Source organism: Panthera pardus, unplaced genomic scaffold (genome assembly GCF_024362965.1).
Source record: "Panthera pardus isolate Hobbes unplaced genomic scaffold, ASM2436296v1 HiC_scaffold_15, whole genome shotgun sequence".
NCBI lineage: Eukaryota > Metazoa > Chordata > Mammalia > Carnivora > Felidae > Panthera > Panthera pardus.
The window spans coordinates 70,068,715-70,087,990 of NW_026526710.1; the positions used below are offsets into that span (position 1 = coordinate 70,068,715).

At 39.8% G+C, this 19,276-nt stretch overlaps 1 protein-coding gene across 5 annotated transcripts in view; it reads left to right on the forward strand.

The window, feature by feature from the left end:
• Positions 1–19,276, forward strand: part of WDR7 (WD repeat domain 7) — a 352,075-nt gene that overhangs the window by 260,356 nt on the left and 72,443 nt on the right. The gene's annotated exons all lie outside the window — the stretch shown is intronic.

Consider the following 19,276-nt stretch of genomic DNA (forward strand, 5'->3'; position numbering starts at 1 on the left):
GCAAGGAAGTAGCATCATCGAACGCTGAATAAGCCTGAGATTGGTTTTCTTGGCTTTTTGTTTTGTTTTTTAAACTTGACTGATATGCATCTGTGTTTTGAATTTTCAGTTCAGGATTTTAAAATTTTAATTAAAATTAACACTCTGACATTGAATTGGCAGTTTCTCTAAGATTTTCCTTATTGTTGGCAATTTGGCAGTTATTTCGCAGATTGCGTGTTACAATAAAATTTCCATTTTACTGTTGTCCTGAAAGTCTTGGGTTTTAGCTTAGGGTGATCTCTGTATGTTGTTATATACCAAGAGTCAATCTTATTCGGGTTTGCTTATTGATTCATTTATTCATTCAGATTTATTAATGGTTATATAACTCCACATGTAATTTAATGAATGGTGAATTCATCTACTCAGTTATATTGTTAGCCGAATTTCTTTGTTCTCTGACATATTTATTCAAACCTATTTATTTAAAGTTTATGTATCTTGAGAGAGAGTGCCACGCATGCATGCAGATGGGGGAAGGGGCAGAGAGAGATAGAGAGAGAATCCCACGCAGCCTCTGCACACACTGTAAGCTCGGAGCCCAATGCGGAGCCCATCCCACCAACTGTGAGATCGTGACCTGAGCCGAAATCAAGAGTGGGGCACTCAAGCTACTGACCCACCCCTGCGCCCCTATTCAAAACATATTTAAGATTTAAGTTACAAATTGTAAATTCACTGAAAGAAAGGAGTGATACAAAAAGTTTGATTTTCCTAATTTTGTTTAAATAATAGCTTTTCTGTTAACTGTTAAAAGTTTTTTCAATATCGTCTGCTTGAAAGTAGAAATGCATTAGAACACATGCCAGCAAAATTTGATAGACACTCTTCCTTATCACTGACCGAAAAAGCCCATTGCTGATTTTATTAAAACATGAGGTTACAGCAAGGTATAAAAGCATAATTTGCTAAAGGTAAGCCCTAAATTTGAATGTAAGCTTAGTAGCTAGTGTGCAAAGAGGGGCAGACCACCCATCCCTAAGTGTTCGTCTGATAGAACAGTTATTCAAAACAAGCATAACTCTAAGCTTGAGATCAGGATGCAACTGAGAGTCGTCATATAAAAGACATAAAACATATATGCAGTTTATAGACCCTGCAGTTTTGGAGATTTCGTGACTCTCGAGAATGTGTTAGAAGGACGCTCACACAACTAAATATTAAACAAAGTATGATCAGTGCTCATTAGTTGAGAGAACTAGGGGCGCCTAGTTGGTTGAGCATCCGACTTTGGCTCAGGTCATGATCTCACAGCTCGTGAGTTCTAGTCCTACGTCAGGCCCTGTGCTGACAGCTCAGAGCCTGGAGCCTGCTTCAGATTCTGTGCCTCCCTCTCTCTCTGCCCCAACCCACTCGCATTCTGTCTCTGTCTCTCTCAAAAATAAATAAAAACATTAAAAAAAAAAAAAAAAAGATTAGTTGAGAGAACTAAGGACCCAGCTGAGAAGGTGAAATGTGAAAACCAGCATGGAGTACGCACTCCCAGTCAGGCCCCGGGGGGAGTAATGATCTCTAAGTGTGGTTCCTAGACTGTCTTCAAGAGAATTATCTGATTTCTAGGATCCACCTGAGAGACACTACCTCAGCCTGGTGCGAAGCCTGGGAAGCTATACTGAGCAGCCTGGTGATTGTTAAATACACTCACGTTTGAAAACGAGTACTCTAATAATCCACATTGAGAAACACAAAACCTGAGTCCTTGTTCTTGATGACCATGTTCTGTTATACAAAACCGTGGACCCTTGAATGTTTATTGGTTTGTATATCGAATAAACTGAGAGGAACTCCAAGGAAGCACCTGAAGACATTCCTTCACTTCCTCGGTTCTAGTCATGCACCATTAGTTTTCAGAGTTGCCCTTAGACCGTATCACACAGTGCCTGCCAAAGACGTTAACTTCCCACTGGTCATTGATTGGCTTTTATCTAAAACTCATTTGGAAAAAAACAAAAAAACAAAAAACAGAAAACTTAGGAGCTAGTTTAAAAAACACATAGTCCATCAAAACGCGTGTTCCATTTATTCCTCTACGTGTTCTAATTTGTATGCCAAGAGTAAATTAAACTGTCAGAGAGCTGCCTTGTTCGGACCGCATGTCTGGTCTCCTTTGCAGTTCTGTGCCCAAGTTCCTCTTCAGCGTCATGGCTGCAGTCACGTTGAAGAATCTTCCAAGAGGGTGTCATATGAAGATCGCCGGTGCATTGATTGTAGGGATCAATGCTGATGTCCCCAGCACTTTGCTTACTGTCCCTTCTGTGAAGACTCAGGACATTTCTTTTAAACTTGGATAACAAGCACTTTTTGTTCGTTTTGTCCTAAGGACCCAGTATGTGTATTGTTTTTTGTGTCTGTTCTTTCTTCTACATAACCAGGGTTAATTTTGCTTTGGCCCTTAGGTAGCTCAAAGCCAGATCTTTGCCTGATTTTCAGTAAGTCATGAAAGTGACTTACGTCACCCATATTATATCTTTCCTCGTCGTCACACCTCAGATGGCTTTCTTTTCTGCCTTTTTACTGGATTATGGTGTTCCATATAAGCTTCCCTAAGTCCTTTGTGTAGTATGTGACTATATATGTATGTATGTGTATATGTGAAATGGACACATATCTTAAATTTTACTTCAAAAGCCATGGAAACAAAAATAATTGTATGCATAATACCAGTGATGATTATCTTCTAAACATTTTGTAAAAAGTCTTTCTATTAACTGCAATATCCTAGATCTTCATGGAGTAGTTTATGTATCTGTAGATACTCTCCTATATTATTTAGTGAAAGATCCAAAAATCGCATTATTTTAACTGCTGTATAAACTTTATAGTCATAGATTTAAATATTTCCTAATAATTCACATTTTGGTTCCAGGGATGTTATTAATAATATAGAAGCATCCATTAATAATAGAAGAAAATTACTTAAATTTCACTGCCCTTGAGAGACTGTAGCACACACATCCTTCAAAGAACCATTACACAAAATAGTTCGGTTGCCAGATTTTTCATCACTATAACAAATAAGGCTATATTATTATATAGGAAATACACTGCATTCTTTTTAGAACACAGATACATTATCAGTAAGATTCTTGAAACAGTGAATTACTTTTATATTTATGAATGAGCCGAATCAGAGGTACAGTCAGGTAACTTATTTAAGAAATGAATTCCTCCAGATTCTCGCCTGTCTCACTCGCCTTTGCTTCGCCATCATCAGGCTCCTACATGAGGCCTCATCCGGCCCTCTGGATAATGGTTGTTAGAGGCAGAAGTCCAGAGGGTTCTGAGTAATTTACGTTTAATTGCCTGGACTAGAAAAAATACAGCATCCTTAGTTAAAAATGCCCTAGACGCTAAGAAAGTAGAACCGACTTTTTTCAAGGAGTGGAGGATATGCATCACTGAAGTTTCTTCAGAATTTCCTTTTTAAAATGTAGTTACCAACTGCTGTGTTGCTGAACTTGAATATCCTTGTGAAGTCCCTCATACAACAGACCATCAGCAACACTGAGCATGCCATGTTTGATTCAGTTTGATTAATCAACCTCTGTTGGTCACCGTATAAACACTGACTCATTCTCCATGGCTATATTTGATACAGTAACCTAAAAAATCAAAGTGCAGAAATGCACAGGTGTTCCTGAACTAAGAGAAAAACAGTATACCACACATACATGCGACATGTACCTGTTCTAAAGTGAATACAGGTGTGTTATTCATTTTGTAAAAATATTCTTTTGCTAGTCTCAGAATAAAAAAAATTAAGCTCTTGGAAGCTACTGCCTATCAAAGCTCCATTAGAAAAGAAAAGAAAATACCTCCGGAAATATAACGTAATTATAATGTGATGTTTAAATTTAAGACTGTTTTATTATGTTCTTGTGTACCGATAGTGACAAAATGCATAGCACACAAAGGATTAGGGATTTAATAATGAAATTGTGAGTTGATGAGAAAATATGATTATATTTGGAGATATAAAAAGTTCCAGGATTTTTTCATAGCAAAAATTACATACATATGCCTCTAAATGCAATTTTTAGTCACTTACAACTCCTCAGTTATGCACATTATAAGTAGCTTGGAGGGGCTTTTGTATCTACTTCCTTTAGAGTGCCCTTAGCAAAAAGTAACCAAAAGCCGTAGGCCCCAGAATTCCCGGATAGATCCTTATTTCATGCATTTTTATTTTAAGTTGAAGCAATCGATATGAAATATAACTAAGAGTGATTCAACTTTTATGCTTTTGAAAGACTTGTCAAATAAATTCACAGGTTCAAAAGAAATCTTTTGTTGGGCTCTGTCCCAATTTTTGGTTCAGAAAGTATGAACTCTTGACATAGGCACTCGATAGCGGAGTGTGGATAATGATACCAGCTCTGCCACTTAATATGTTGAGTCCTTAATTTCCACAAAATAAACGACACCTGTCATTTCGCCTAAGCAGTGGCCTGGCTGCATTATTTTCATAGAATGACAAGTTGTAGAATGGTGAACCTGAAAAGGAACTTATGTCACACATTATGTACTCCTGTCCTTCATTTTACAAACGGACAAATGTATGACTTTTTATGCTGACAGTGAGACGAAAATAAAGCCCAGCTCTGCTCAACAGATCCCACACCTGCTCTGTGTCCTGCAGAGGAGAGAGTCCACGGGCGTGCACACATCAGGCGACACACAGAGGTGGGCCATCTTATCAGAGGGCGACATGGCTCCTGTTGTGTTCCAGGCGCTGGTCTCTTCCTGCCTCACTCTCATTCCATCCTCTTTCCCCATCTTGGACTGTGCTCTCTGGAGAACCCTGCTGTCACTGTGTCTTCTCTTCCCTCTGGCACCTTGTCGTCAGCCTGGACGCAGGCTCTGTTATCTCCCATTGAACAATCCTCCCTTCCCTCCACGTATCACCTGTCTGCTGCCTGGTCTCTCTTCTCTCCTCTGCCAGGAAAAGGAGCGTGTACTCTATTTGGTCACCTCTCGCGCCCTCTTGGCCCACTCTGATCTGATATTTGCCCCCACTATTTTGCTTACCTCTCTCTCTATCCCTCTGGTTAAACTTTTTTGATTGTCCAATGTTTTTTAGTCTTCAGGAACTCTCAAACTTTTTGGTCTCAGAACTCCTTAAAAAGTAAAGACCCAAAAGAGTTATTTGAAATACTGAATGCAGTTCGTGTAGATATAACAACATATTTTTATGAAAAATAACTACTTTGCAAAACAAACCAAAACAAAAACCCTGAAAAAGTAGCATTGCTTAACATTTTTATGGATTTCTTTCATGTCTGGCTTAATAGGAGACAGGTGGATTTTCACATCTCTGCCCGTCTTTAATCTGTTGCCATATGTTGTTTTAAATGAAGTACGTGGTGAAAAATCTGGCCTCACAGAGACATAGAGTTGAAAACAGGAGGAACATTTCAATAGCATTTTAAGATGATTTTGCATCTTCTTTAGCAGGTCACTAAAACTCAACATGTAGTCATTTTTAAAGGTTAGCTGCAATGTAGACTCTGTAATCATAACAAACTTTTCATATGGTGATATTTAATCCGTTGGTATATCTTTGAGAGGGTCTTTCCCCTCTGGGTGACTTTATAACATTACGCATCTGCCTTTGGAAAACATTGGTAGCTGAATTTGGGGGATTGCCCATATATTGTTACATTGCAGCCCACATTATCAAAACACTTGGCTAATACTGCCGTTGATCTCATCAAAAAGCCAGTGAGAATTGGGAAGCTAGAACTCTAATTTTTACCTGAGAGCGTCGGTTTTATCATTGACAGCAAATTCTGTCGGTGGTTTTTCTGGACAGGAATAAAGTAGTTCATTTTCGGGAAAATGTCTGCCGAATGCTCAAGTCCAAATATGCACAGCGTGTCTCTGGGTCGTACGTTCAAGCACGAATGGTGTCGTGTGAAGAATAGCTGGTTTGTAGCTTTTGCACCTCAGCCCTGCCAGCGTTCTTTCCTGACACGACCGTCAGGCTTCAGCGTATGCCAGAAGTGCTTTCTGCACGCTCGCCATTGGATCACACTGCATATTCAGTTCAACACTGAACTCGTTTAGTTCTCCTTACTGCCAGCGCGTGGCTGCGGGAACGTAACAACGGCCGGTAGAGTTTGGTGCCGCGGCCTTGACTCAGGCCGCCGTGCCAGCAGCTTTACTTTTCACTGCTTTTACATCATCAGAGCAGCGTCAACGCAATGAACAGGTCAAGTGACATCTCAGTATCTTCCAGAAGTAGTTTTGCTCTCGCAAACTTCCTGCCAGGAGCGCGAGGCCCCCATCCGCAGATCCCCCTTTGAGAACCGCTGATTTAGCAAACTAGCCTTTTGTTGGACCGAAGCGTGAAACTTACTTCTTCTTAATTAAAACTCTCATACGTACTTTGAGCACCCCTTATATCCCAGAGATAGAAAGGTTACGTCATAACCTTTCCTGGGACCCAGCGCCTGGGGAGGAGGTGGGCTAGACTTGAGAAAGACCAGGGATTAGCTTCTCTGAGGCTCCATACAAATCCTAAAATCGATTCTACGTGCTTGCTTGCTTGCTTGCTTACTTACTTACTGAATTTATTTATTAGGATTTTTATTTATTTTTTTATTTAAATATGAAATTTATTGTCAAATTTTTTGTTTCCATACAATACCCAGTGCTCATCCCAACAGGTGCCCTCCTCAATACCCATCACCCACCCTCCCCTTCCTCCCACCCCCCTTCAACCCTCAGTTTGTTGTCAGTTTTTAAGAGTCTCTTATGTTCGACTTACTTTAAAGGATGCTTTACTTTCCTGCTTTCCTCACTCTGCCCACAGCGCAGTGCTGCTCTCAGAAGAGGGCCTCCTTGGGGCGCCTCGGTGGCTTAGACGGTTGAGCGTCCAATTTCAGCGCAGGTCATGATCTCATGGTTCATGAGTTCGAGCCCCGGATCTGGCTCTATGCTGACAGCTCAGAGCCCGGAGCCTGCTTCAGATTCTGTGTCTCTCTTTCTCTCTGCTCCTCCCCTGCTCATGCTGTGTCTCTGTCTCTGTCTCTCTCTCTCTCAGAAATAAATAAACATTAAAAATTTTTTTAAAAAGAAGAAGAGGGCCTCCTTAAAGAGCCCTGGACATGGGGTGCAACTCAGAGCACTGTGATATATACTACCTGGCGGCAAAACTCCCCACCAGTTAGGGCTCACGTTACAGGTGATATTATATTAAATGGGTTAGACCTGCATTTCTTGAAATCGCAGTCTCAAATTCAGCGTGCTGATAGCACCTCAGTCTTTTTTCTCTTCCTTGAATAGCGCCACGCTTACTTCTTGGAACTTCTGTTCCCGCTGCTCCCTCTGGCGGAACACTCCTTGTTCAGATCTTGATGTGGCCTCTTTGGTCTCATCATTCAGGTCCAATCCCCCGCCCTCCCCGTCTCACACACCCTCCTCGCCATCGCCATTTTATCTCATAGAGTTTATATCATCTGAAGTCACCTTGTTCATATTGACGCTTAGTCGCTAGGTGTGTGAGAACAGGGGCCTTTTCTGGTTGCTTTCCTGTTGTGTTCCCAGCAACCCTAGCCATTGGGGGAATGCACTCCAAGACTCTGAGCCTGCAGGGAGGCTTCAGAGGATCGCCCCTGGGACAGGGGGGTAGTGCAGGCACGCCCAGACCTCTCCACCCTCTTGCCTCAGAGGATCCATCCCTGGGATAGAGCGAGGGCAGGCACACCCGGGCCTCTCCTTCACCCCCTCTCACCTCTCCCATTGCAGCCTCACCTTCTCAATTTTTTTCCTGCCTCTTCCCAGTCCTAAATCTTGCCTCATCCTGTTGATTCCAAAGTTACCCTGTAGTCTCTTCTTAGCAGCCTAAGTGCTTATTAAGTGTTTAGCTTGCTTTTGTTTCATCGAAACCAAATTCTCAAAGTACAGAATATGTATGAAATCTTAAGATCTATATTCTGTATACACACACACGCACAAACACACACACACACACAAAAACACACACACACACACCTATATATATATGTGAGCGAGAGAATGAGAGCAAGCCTACTTTTTCAAAGATAGACACTATGTCAACAATTCTCAACCCTTTTTAAGGTCTCAGGACCCCTTTATACTTACAAATTATTGAGAACTCCCCAAAATTTTTGTTTATGTGGATTATACCTGTCAATATTTGGCATGTTAGAAATTAAAATTAAGAAATTTAAAAGTAACCCATTAAATGTTGATGCAAATAACATTTTAATGAAAAATTATATTTTCCAAGACACAGCAAATTAGAAGAATGGTATTGTTTTGTTTTTTCCAATCTACCATTAATAGAAGCCTGCCAGATTCTCCTATCTGCTTCTGCCTGTGATAGTTCACATCCTGTAGCATTTGGAAAAGCCAACTATACACTTGTGAAAAAATGAGAGTGAAAAGGGAAAATAGCATCTTAGTGTTCCTGTGAAAGCAGGTCCAAAGCAGAACGTGCTTTAAGAACGGCCACTCTAAGAGTGGCTGTGGGCTGCCTTCAGTGGCAGATGGGTTCTAGATTGTGGGGGCCCCTGCCTCTGCCACACCCAACTGGACAGCCTCGGGCATGTCTGTGGGCTTCAGTTTCCTCCTCTATAAAATGAGAGGCTTCCTAATAACCTGAGGAAAGATACAACTCAAAAATGTTAAAAATTGTTCCTCATTACTGACTTATTAATATATGATTACCAGTCATTCTATCTCATAATAAAGTTCTGAAACATGTTATGTCATATACTCCTAATATAGGAATGCTACAGCTGCTTTAATGCCTTCCCTAAAATTCTTTGAAGTAATTATCAAATCTGAACCTACACTAGATTATTTAATGAACAAAAGACTCAACTAATATGAAAAGTAAGTTAAATATTTTAAAAAGAAGAAACAAGGAATTCCTGTTTTATTATGCTATTTGTGTTAGCCTGATAAAGTTTTGTGGAAAAAGCCACTTAGGTAGAAGTTAGAGCATAGGTTTCACATAGTATCACCATTGCGCTTTTAACAGCATATTATTTATGGTACTTCTAGACAATGAAACATTCAGCGCTAAAAAGAAATGAACTGTCAAGCCATTAAAGATATGAAGGAACTTTAAATGCTAATTACTAAGTGAAAGGAGCCAATCTGAAAAGGCTACATACTGGGTGATTCCAACTATTTGACATTCTGAAAAAGAAAGCTGTGGAGTCAATAAAAAGATCAGTGGTTACCAAGGGTTAGTGGGAAAAAGAGGATGAATGGGCAGAGCACAGAGGATTTCTAGGGCAGAGAACCTACTCTGTGTGGTACTGTAATGGTGGATATATCATTATACATTTGTCCAAACCCCTAGAATGTACGATACCAAGAGTGAATCCTAATGTAAACTCTAGACTCTGGCTGATGATAATGTGTCAATGGAAGTTCATTAGTTGTTAAAAAAAAAAAAAAAAAAGTACTACTCTTGGAAGGTAGATGTTGATAATGAGGGAGTCTGTGGGGGGCCAGGAGTATATGGGAAAACTCTGTGTATTTTCTGCTCAGTTTTACTGTGAAACTAAAACTGCTCTGAAAAGTAAAGTCCACTTCTTTTAAAAGCATATAATTATTCATTATAAAAAATCAAGAAATCAATATGAACTTAAGTGATGTGTAATGTTGAGCCTTCAGTATTTATTTTTGATGACAGCGTATCATTCTCAATCATTCAGTGATGAGAAATTTTAATTAGTCACTCTGATATGGCTTATACCGTCTAATTATTTTAAATAACACTAGATGGTGTTTATTTTTAGGATTGAAAATTAATATGAAAAGAAAATATTTTAATTGACTGGGTTTTGCCATGTAAATGATAAATCTCAGTACCCAATTCCAAAATTAGAAAAAAGGAATCACTGAAGAAATAGGACTCAGTAGGGGTGCCTGGGTGGCTCGGTCGGTTCATCTGCCTCTTGATTTCGGCTCGGCTAAGGTCAAGATCTCCTGGTTTGTGGGTTCGAGCCCTGCATTGGGCTCTGTGCTGTCAGTGCTATCTGCTGATAGCACAGAGCCTGCTTGGGATTCTGTCTCCTTCTCCTTCTGCCCTTCCCTGCTTGCTCTCTCTCTCTCTCTCTCTCTCTCTCTCTCTTAAATAAAAATAAACTTAAAAAAAATAGGGGTCACTAAATGGAGTTCAGTTGATTTAACAAAGGAAAATATTTTTTAAGCAATTGTGTGGCTTTTCGCGATTAAAATTTTCTGAAAGCATTTTAGAATTTGTTCACTTATTCAGCAGACATTTAATGTGTGCCTGCTCTGTATATGGGGCTGTGCCGAGTCAGTGCGGGCTGCCCGGCTACATCTGGTCAGTCAGGCACTGCACTGTCGCTGCTTCAAAAGCCCTGAAGTTGGCTTGGCAGAGGCAGGATGGTGAAGCAGAGAAATGTCACGGTGCTACGGTAAGAGGGCGCCTGGGACACATAGAAGAGTTCCAGGTGGTATGACACAGAGGAGGGACCAGGTAGTAGTGTAGTTGGAAAAAGGAGAGTTGGTGATGCCTCAGCCGAGTTTACAAAGATGAGTAGATGTTTATCAGGGAGACCAAGCCTTCTGACTCCAAAATCTGAGCTACTTCCACATGCAGAATTGGTGGTCATTGAAGGAAATCTTACGTTAAATGTGATGGTGAATCTCTGACTGATGAGTCAGGGCTCACTTTGCAGAAATTACGGTGTGCATTCTTCTGCGTTACATGTTTCATTGCCAAGAATGAAGAAGTTTTCAAACAATCTGTGCATAGACCAGAGCAAATATTTAACGGCATGAATACTTGGATTTCTTAGTACATATTAGAGACTTGTAGTAGTAAGGAGGAAACTTTAAAGGGCTCAGGATATAAATTACTCTAATTTACTGTAAATGGAAAAATTGTCTGCATTTTAGGAGTATTGACATTGAATTCTTTTTATTTAAATTTTTTTTAATGTTTTACTTATTTTTGAGAGAGAGAGAGACAGAGAGAGAGAGACAGAGTACGAGCAGGGGAGAGGCAGAGAGAGAGGAAGACACAGAATCCGAAGCAGGCTCCAGGCTCTGAGCTGTCAGCAAAGAGCCTGACGCAGGGCTCAAACTCGTGGACCGTGAGATCGTGACCTGAGTTGAATTTGGATGCTTAACCGACTGAGCCACCCAGGAGCCCCTTGAAATTTAAAATGTTTTTGGGGTGCCTGGGTGTCTCAGGCAGTTAAGTGTCTGACTCTTGATTCACCTCAGGTCATGATCTCACAGTTCATGGGATCGAGCACCATGTTGAGCTCTGTACTGACAGCACAGAGCATGCTTGAGATTCTTCCTCTCTCTGCTCCTCCCCTGCTCACACACACTCTCGCCAAGTAAATAAATAAGCATGAAAAAATAAAATGTTTTTGTGGTTTTGCTGGATTTAACTGATTATCTCTCAGCTGACTTTTGTTGGGAAAAGTATGATCTTCTATAGAAAATGTACTTTATGTTAAAACACTTTTAGTTGCTCATGTCCTCTAAATGTAATTATTGTTTACCAACAGTTGTTTCCATTAAAAGATACCAGAACTGTGGCACATCATACTGCCATTAAAAAGATTGAGCTCAATCCATTTCTACTGATATAGAAAGGTATCGGTAGAAGAGAAACTAGCAAAGTTTCGGAAGAGTAGGTAAAATAAAAGCATTTTTTGAAGAAGAAAACTATATGTAAGGATCAATATTCACGCACGTACACGTACAATACATATGAAAAGGAAAAAAAAAATCCTGGGAAAAGCATTTCCCTTGAGTGCCTGGGGTGCTGGAGGAGATTGGTGGTTAAGGGTAACTTTCCTTCCTTAACTGTTTATTTGTCTATATTCTCTGGGTTTCTTTTTTACAATGAGTGTGTATTTCTTTAAATTTGTTATATATTAGAAAATTCAAATAAAAATAATAATAATCATTGGGAAAACATTAAAGCTGTAACAGATACACACACACACACAAAAAAAAAAAAACAAGGTAAAATAAGTAGTTTTGAACTGAATGAGGAAAAAAATCTAGACAGAAGAATGAAAAGTCTATATTTTCAGAGCCAGTTTACGTTTTCTTAAACTTTGTTATTATGTAGACAGACTGATTGATCCTCTTTTCAAGTGAAAAGCTGAATCAGCTCTATTCACCCTAAATGGGCACTTAGAATCCAGTAAGGAGATGAACACTGTCTACTTTAGAACAGTGCATGAGCTCATTTTTCTAAAAAACTCCTCTAAACCTGTGGTTTGTTCTTATCCCATATGGTGATAACAATAATGGAATGTAAAACAGCTTCTGTCCTAACTTCCAGGAAAATTCTTAAATTGGTTACCATTTTGTAGTCCTCTTTTTACAATAAATAATTATAGATGTTACTCGTATGCTCGGGTGAATAGAAGTCCCTGTAAAACCATTTTAGTCCACTTCCCTGCTCCTAAGAAAAACTCCCCAACAGATGGCTGTCTTTCAGTATTAAAATTCTTCGTAGAACAAACCTCTGCCACTTCTGGGGAGTATTCCATTCCACTGTATCACAGGAAGAATATTTAATTTTCAGACTGTTTGAAATGATATAAAGAGTTTCAAACCAAAACCCCTGTTGTTTGTATTAGCAACTTGGAGCTGAAGCTCAAATAATTTGCAGTGTTATCAGGTTATATTTGCCAATCACAAATATTTAAGAAATAAATATAAAATTGGGGGGCGGTGCATTCATTTCCCTTATTTATTAGCATCTTACCAGTCAGAACTGATTTGCCCTAAGGAAAATAGCACATTAGCTACATCTGATTTATTCTTCCTGTGGTATATATTCAGAGGTACAGAAGATGGTGGTGATGGTGATGCTGGTGATGCTGGTGATGGTGATGATGATGAAAGCTACTAAAGTGTGCATGTACTTACCATAGTAGGGTTTATTGTGTGCCAGGTACTGTTCTCAGTACTTGGCATGTATTAGCTCATTTAAGCCTCACAACAACCATGAGGTACTAGTGTTGAGGTACTAGGTACTAGTGTTGTTCCCATTGTCACATAAGGGAACCACAGCATAGGCAAATTAAGTGATTTGCCCAAGGTTCACACCAATTATTAAGTGGCAGAGCCAGGTGAGAAGAACTCTTTCCCAGCCATCATACAATGCACTCTTAACATGCATGGCATTTTCCTTGCAGAAATTCTGCTCCCTATACAACCTAGGAAGTATTTCCAGTTCTCCTCTTAGCATTCTGGCTACAGTGTGTCCATAGCAAGTTCTTCCAGAAGGAAAGTAATTCACCTGTTAAATATTTAACAGTGTTATTCAGGAAATATCTATAGACCACTTACAGTTTACAAGAGGCTGAATGGGAGATCGTGACTCTCAAATAGAATTCACCAGTATCCGTCACCATCTCAGAATGAGGAATTTTTCCATTTTGCCTTTTGAACTGGTGCCCTCCACAAGAATGATGCACTTCTAGAAAACATCTCCTTACCCTCCACCGCTCACATCCCCCAAAACTAACACAGCTCCCCTTGAACTGGTGCCTTTGCCAAACCACTTTTCACATCTGTAAATCTTTCAAAAAGATGAGCAGCATGGAGACCTGGAGTTCTGGGGTCAGTGTGGGAACACATTCTATAAAGTACCTTCTGATTTACGGAGCATCCCCACCCCACCCCCAATTACAGCGATGTATCTGTGAAGACTGTCAGACAATGCTCTGAAAACCTGCTCTTCCTCTTCCCAGCTCTCACATGGTGGTCCTCAGAAGAGCTCTTTGGCATCTCATACTGGCCAGCAAGGGGACTGGGGCAGATGTCTGTGGGTAGTGTGACCTGTGCATTGATTGCTTCACCAAGAAGGCTTACCTTACCTGTTCTTTCCCGCAGAAGAGCTTTGCCTGTGTTTAGGCCTCCAATCTTCTTCTTTTTCAATTTTATTTTTTAAGTTTACATATTTATTTTGAGAGAGAGAGAAAGAGAGCACACGAGTGTGGGAGGGGCAGAGAAAGAAAGAGAGAGAGAGTCCCAAGCAGGCTCTGTGCTGTCAGTGCAGAGCCCAATGCGAGGCTGGATCCCACAAACTGTCAGATCGTGACCTGAGCCTAAATCAAGAGTCGGACCCTTAACCGACTGGGCCACCCAGACACCCTTAGGGCTCTAATCTTCTTCGTGGGTTATTAGGAACACTTCATGGATATTGAAGAATTCACTCCTCGTCTACTATGTATAGGGATACACGTTGTTGATTAGCTTTTAAATAATTTTTGTTTACATTAATAAAGAAACCTCCATGCAAATCCAGCAGAGTGTAACTGAATGACTCTCTAAAAAGTTATTTCATGCAAATTAAAACAAAAATGTGATACCATTTTTTTCCTTGTGTTGGTAAAAAAGAAAATTTGGTAATACCAAGTGGGGGGTACTCTCTTACTTTTAGAGGGAATTGAAGGTAAATTGACATTGCCTATCAAATGTAAAATGTGTGTATGCTTTAATCCAGAGTCTTGCTTTGAGGATTCTGTCCTACAAAAACATTCACTTATATATACAAGGATCCACATACAGTACAACTTAACTGTCAGAAAGGGAATAGTTAAATGATGGAATATACGTACAGAGGAGTAAAATGCAGGAATGAGAAAGAATGATGTGGGAGCCCGTATACTGACATAGGAGGGGGGTGGTTCCATGAAGTGTTGAGAGAAGAAAAGAAAGTTGCAGAATAGGATGGGTAATACGGTATCATTTCTGTAAACAAAACTAGAAAAAACTCTCAGAAGATGCACCAAATCGTTAATAGTAGTCAACCGTTGGCGAGGAAAGGGGTTACCATGAGAGTGAGGACTGACTTTTTATTATATACATAATGGCGGTGTTTGAGTTTTTATTTGATTTATTTTTTTATTATTTTTTAAATGTCTATTTACTTTTAAGAGAGAGACAGTGTGCAAGTGGGGGAGGGGCAGAGAGAGAGGGAAACACAGAATCTGAAGCAGGCTCCAGGCTCTGAGCTCTCAGCACAGAGCCCGACGCAGGGCTCGAACTCACAAGTCGTGAGATCGTGACCTGAGCCGAAATTGGACATTTAACTAACTGAGCCACCTAGGCACCCCTGAGTTTTTTTACAAGTACCTATTACCTTAATATCTTTTTTTTTTTAATTTAAAAAAAAAAATTTTTTTTTTTAACGTTTATTTATTTTTGAGACAGAGAGAGACAGAGCATGAACGGGGGAGGGTCAGAGAGAGGGAGACACAGAATCTGAAACGGGCTCCAGGCTCTGAGCTGTTAGCACAGAGCCTGACGCGGGGCTCGAACTCACGGACCGCGAGATCGTGACCTGAGCCGAAGTCGGCCGCTTAACTGACTGAGCCACCCAGGCGCCCCCCTTAATACTTTTTCAACAAAAAGAGTCAAAAGTTTGTGAACGGTTTTAAATCAACATCAAGAATTTCTAAAAGCCATTCAATAGTCCTAATACCTCATTTACTTATGAAAATACATGTGTCAGGTATTTGGGGCAGTGCCAGATATAATTGTAAATAATCGTATTCATTCCATACATTCTGTTCTGCACACCCTTAGCATTTAGATGGTTTCACGTTAAGTTGGGGATTAATTTTGGATTTTTGAAGAGTGTTTCTTATTTTTTAACGCTCAAGGATATGAAAGTAGTAACAACCTGAGACTATTGCAGGTTACCAGAGTCATAGTGAAGAAAGAGACTCTACCGGTTTCTGTTTTCCTCCCAAATCATATTTTTGCTAAGAGTTGATGTTTCCTTCTCCTGTGTGTTTCCAAATTGACTTTTAAATTTCACATCAGTTTTCTCTTATTTGAAGGCCACTTTTAATAAAGATAAAAAGATCACCAATTCAAAGGAGACTATAAATAGAGAGTACCGAAGCTCTTTCAAGACTCAGGCACTGGGTGCTTGGCACGCTCACAAGCAAAGTGATTTGCTCCAGGATCCTGCACTCAATTCACGTGTGTGTTTCACACTATAAACCGCTCCATTGTGGAGTGGATGTCACCCCGTTGTGACTTAGTCCTGAAGAGTCGAAGTCATAGATAGGGCTTTGGAGAAATAAGGTAACCTATTGCAGTGTTTACTAATGACTGATAAGTTATTTCTGTTAATTCTGTTTTGTGTGTGTGACAGTACCGTGTTCATTGACATTTTTGTGTGGCAGATTCTTAGCATAATCTTTATTTCCGTAACAACATTTATACCAAAAATACATACTTTCGTGTATACATCGTTACTTAGACTATATTTGCCTTCTTGAGTTTCAGCCTAGGTAGTCTTTTCTGGTTCCCTAAGGTAGAATTAAATAGTTTCCACTATGCAGCTGTTGGTCTCATGCTGATATATCCAGGTTACGGGGGCCTTTTCAGATAATTCCATGTAAATCTGCAGTTGTTTGTCTCAATTAAAAATAGATTTTTAGAGTGATCATGGGGCCGTTCTCTGTTTCTTGACTTCTGCCTAACTTTTTTGGACAGTTTTTATTTCCTTTGTTTCTTTACCTCATTATTTTAGACCCTATAAAATACTGGTCTTAAAAACCAGTATGTTTAGCACAGTTTATACACTAGTCCCCAAAGGACAGGCATAGTGTTTGAACTTATTACTGCATGACTTTTTACTGTTTGTTTGGACCACATTTATGTATTCATACATTCAACAAAAGATAAAGAAAAAAATGGGATGTTGGACTACACGGTAATGGAGGAAAGGCTGCTGTCTTCGACAAGATGCCCCATGAAGCTCTCCTTTGTCAAGATCATCTTGGAACAGAGACATAAACAAAGTGACTGTATGATCTGAGCCATGGAGACATCAGGCAGATGAGATTTTCAAGCAGAGGGAGCAGCAAGTGTTCAAGCTCCAAAGTGGAAACACTCTTGGCATATTCGAGAAAGTACAAGGAGATCAGTATAGTTAGAGCAGAGTGAGCAAGGGGAGAGCAGATGACGTCTGAGAGGTGGGACCACATCATGTAGCGTCTTGAAGGATGGTTGTGAACATAAGACATGTGACTTGATTTATGGTTGAAGAGGATGTCCCCGGGTGCATGTGGGCACTGATGAAAGTGTGGATATCAGGAACTAAACTTCTGGGATGGTAACCAGCCCAACCCCAGCAAGAAATACATTTTGTGACATTACCGAATTCTAGTTTATTCTTTTTTCACATGCTTGGGTGGTAATGGATTCTCTAACTTAGCCGAGTTTCTTTGTGATGGGCCAAGCAACAGAGATCACTGTTTTAATTTGAATATAATGAAGGGACTCTCGCCAGGTTGTGACCCAAGAAAGCTGCCCAAGTGACATGGTATCAGTGCAGGGAACTGGAGACTGAGATCCCATTTCACAAGACTCCACACACACGAGTCCTTATTCTAAGAACACCCCCCTTCCAAATTTTGGAGGAATTTAAGACTTTCACGTAGGATCAGGTCAAGGCTGGGATAATTTTAAAAACTGTAGTGGATCCTCCTCTTCAATCCAGTGATACCTTTGTGGGTAGGGGTAAATAAGGCCTATCTCACTATCCTTGATCTTGGAACAGAGACATAAACAAAGTGACTGTATGATCTGAGCCATGGAGACATCAGGCAGATGAGATTTTCAAGCAGAGGGAGCAGCAAGTGTTCAAGCCCCTCAGTAGAAAACTGGTTCTAGGAGAGTAGTAGTCTAGGGGTATGGTGGATTCTGGAAACCCTCGGCAGAGATAGGCCTACTGCAGCAGCCAGTCCCTAGAGTAGACACTTATGAAGTGACTGCATGTATTTCTTCTTTTAAAAGAGACGCTGTATAAAATTTAACAAGAAATCCAGAGATAAAAACGTGCCATTAGACCTTCACTGTCTAGAACTGTTATATCATTTAGAAGTATTGCTCTAGCAGTAAATTGCAGAGAATGAAAATGCAGACCTGTAACATATAGCCCTTTCCAGGCAAACTAAAGCTTTCATACCAGGAATAGATTTTGACCTTTTTTTTTCTTCCATAAATTGTGGTGTTTATAGATGGTACAGAAACATGAAGTTGATATCCAGAGCACAGAAGATGACCAATGTAACAAAAACTTTTAAGATTCTAGTTTAAGTAACTTTCGTCCACACTAATGTATTTTACCACAGGTTTGTTTTGAGGAGGAGAATTTTGAGAGATAATTATAGTCCTGTTCTGCAGAAAGATTTAGGCAATATTACCACACATCTGTGCAAAGTTTAATCATAGATTTTGAAAATACTTCTGGAAATTTTATTTTCCTATGGCTATTAGCCGGCACAGAATACTTAAGCCGTTTGTTAGATATTATGTTCCATGTTACTCTAATAAGGAATAGATTGTGTGTGCTTAAGTGTGTAGATGTAGGTGTAGACACATGGTGATGCCCGGTACTTAAACCACTGTAATTATTGAATAAGAAAGTAGTGTTTTTAAACTCTTCAGATTTTTATTTTCAATTCTAAGAAATTGGATTTTGAATGCTGTTTCCTACCTTCTCTGATAGAGTGACATGATGCTTTAGACAGGAAAAACTTGGAGAAACTAACCTTTTACTAATCAGTTAATAGTGGGGAAGCTTCATATGTGTCAGAAGCCTTCAGTACCCTTTCTTCTCTCAAGCCAGTATACAGAGAGGACATCCCATACCTGAGCCCAGCAAAACCAGCAGGACATCCCAATATAGTGTCTTTCGTGTGACTAAAAAGATAAAACATTAATTTTCCACTGAAAGGAAAGAAGTCATGTCACTGGGTAAGGCTTAGAGATAGGACGAAAGTATTATTGAATCCACTACTTGCTAATAAGTACCAAACAAAAAGTTTTAAAACTTAATATCTTGTTTCCTAGATTTATGAAATGTGGGTGGATGTCATAATGAATGCCCAAACAGCTTTATCAGAATATCTCTGGTTTCAAAATCCTCACATTCAAACCTCTTTCTCTCTCTCAGCCTCTCAGAAATGTAGTCGCGTGGCCAGGCAGTATTTTACTCAGTTTCAAGAAAGCATTAGAGCAGTAATTAATTTCCTTGCTGTCATGTTTTACCTCCCCGTCCCATCTTTAAAAAGATAATAATGGAAAAGTTAGCTTGGTAGTATGACATCAAAGAGAAAAAAGGCAACAGTTGTGTGGTAGAATTGTGCAATATCATAAATATTTAGGGTAAGCCACTTGTTCATCTGGGCAACTCATACTGAGTATATTGAAAACTCTTTGG